We start from the raw sequence: 2,498 nt of genomic DNA, 5'->3' as shown, positions 1-2,498 counted from the left end.
CATCACCAACAACACCACCATTACTACCACCACCACCATCACCACCACCACATCACCACCATCACCATCATCATCATCCCCACCACCATCACCACCACCACCACTATCACCACCACCAAGACCATACCACCACCATCACCATCACCAACACACCACCACCACCACCACCATCACCATCATCACCACCATCACCATCACCACCACCATCAGGACCACCACAACTATCATCACTACCACCCCCACCACCATCAACATCACTATCATCATCTCCACCACCACCATCATCACCACTATCACCACCACCACCACCATCACCACCATCATTATCACCATGCTTCACTCCCTCTGACTCTTATACGTACCCCTCTTCTTCTCCCAAGGACACTTTTTTTCTGGAAGATTCCAGTGTGGCAATAAGGGTTTGACAGGAAGTTTTTTGACTAAAGGTGAATTAAGGGGCTTGCTAAAAAAGTGTTATTAAAAGTAAAACAGCAGGCTGGGCATGGTGGCTCATGCCTGTAATCCTAGCACTTTGGGAGGTCAAGACAGGTGAATTGCCTGAACTCAGGAGTTCTAGACCAGCCTGGACAACACGGTGAAACCCCGTCTCTACTAAAAATACAAAAAAATAGCCGGGTGTGGCAACGTGCGCCTGTAATCCCAACTACTTGGGAGGCTGAGGCAGGAGAATCACTTGAATCCAGGAGGCGGACGTTGCAGTGAGCTGAGATCGCGCCACTGCCCTCCAACCTGGGCAACAGAGCAAGACCCCATCTAAAAAAACACACACACAAAAAAAACAAAAACAAAAATAAAACAGCAGAAAGTCATGTTTCACCAGCTCAAGAAAGCACACTCATCAATCGTGTTCAAAATCGCTAGTAAAGCACCAACAACCATATGTGATGTTTATTCAATTAGTATATCAAAGAGATCTTACAATAAAATTTCTGGTCAGAAGTCCACTGTCAGCTATTAGCTGAAGCTATCCTTATTTGAAAGTAATACGATTTCATTTTTTTCTTTGACACATTTCTGTTGTTTTAAGATGCCTGAGCCAGCCAAGTCTGCTCCTGCCCTGGGGAAGGGCTCCAAGAAGGCAGTGACCAAGACGCAGAAGAAAGATGGCAAGAAGCGCAAGCGCAGCCGCAAGGAGAGTTACTCTGTGTATGCGCACAAGGTGCTGAAGCAGGTCCACCCCAACACCAGCATCTCTTCCAAGGCCATGGGCATCATGAATTCTTTCGTTAACGGCATAAAGATGTCGACATAAAGCGCATCGCGGGTGAGGCTTTCCACCTGGCGCATTACACCACCAGGTGGACCATCACCTCCAGGCAGATCCAGACGGCCGTGCACCTGCTGCTGCCCGCAGAGCGGGCCAAGCACGCCGTGTCGGAGGGCACCTAGGCCATCACCAAGTATGCCAGCTCCAAGTAAACTTTCCAAGGGGAGACAACAGCTTTTAGACATATCTTTTCCAGGAGTCTTCAGGGCTGGACACTGTTTCATCTTGCAAATAAACCAATGAAAATGAGTGATCCTAGAAGAAGATAAATGGAGGCATTTTGAACAATCAGAGAAGGACCAATGAACACCTGGCTAAGAAAAATTAGCTCATTTTTTCCTATGTATAAAACTATTAAAATGTTCTTCATAGAAATTTATGAAATGAGAAATATAAAGACAAAATTAAAATAGCTCCTAGTATCTCCTATTCTTTTTGGATGTATATCATACATTCATATTCATACCTATATCTCACATCATGTATCATATATAAAATAAATTTAGGTTTCATATGATTATATACATATTTAGGTAAATATACCTAGAAACATTTTATGGATGTATAATTTATGGATATATTGATAATTATGTAGTAATTCGTTATTGACTATTTCAATTGATTCCCATTTTCATTTTATGCATTATAGATCATGCAGCTCACACACCTTTGTACATAAATCTTTGCTCAAATATTATTTCCTAAGGATAGACTTCATGAAGTGGAAATACTAAATCAAAAGTGAAAAACATTTTCTAAGATTCTTAACATACACATTGCTAAATTGCTGTTCAGGGTCATGCCAGTTTATAGTCCCAACATAATATGGAAATTCCTGTCTTAGAGCACTCATATTTACAATATATTTTTAAAAGCATTGTTAACCTGATAGGCCCCCAAAAAGAAAAAAAAATTGAAATTACATTTCCTGATTTTAATGACTGTATTAGTGAGGGTCACTTTTCCCATGTTGCTTGTTAGCCGTGACCCTATAAGAAATAAACTGTGCTGCAAAATGATAAACATGATATCAATCATTCCATGGGAAGGCGCTATATAACGAATAATACCTTAGGTTAAGGCCAAATAAATAATATTTATCAGGTGCCTCTTCTGCAGAGGACTCTGAAGGCTTACTAAACTGCATTTAGCCGCATGCATCTGAAACTACTTTTACCTACATTGTCTCTTATAAACATTGTAACTACTC

General features: G+C 41.4%; 1 pseudogene; it reads left to right on the top strand.

Annotated features, from left to right (window-relative positions):
• The first annotated feature begins 910 nt into the window (after positions 1-910).
• LOC108526549 (histone H2B type 1-like) lies at positions 911-1,440 on the top strand (annotated as a pseudogene).
• Positions 1,441-2,498: the final 1,058 nt, after the last annotated feature.

The sequence above is a fragment of the Rhinopithecus bieti genome, unplaced genomic scaffold (genome assembly GCF_001698545.2).
Source record: "Rhinopithecus bieti isolate Rb0 unplaced genomic scaffold, ASM169854v2 scaffold_3906, whole genome shotgun sequence".
NCBI classification, from domain to species: Eukaryota; Metazoa; Chordata; class Mammalia; order Primates; family Cercopithecidae; genus Rhinopithecus; species Rhinopithecus bieti.
The sequence above is the reverse complement of the archived record's forward strand: the minus strand, read 5'-3'. Positions and strand labels throughout refer to the sequence as shown.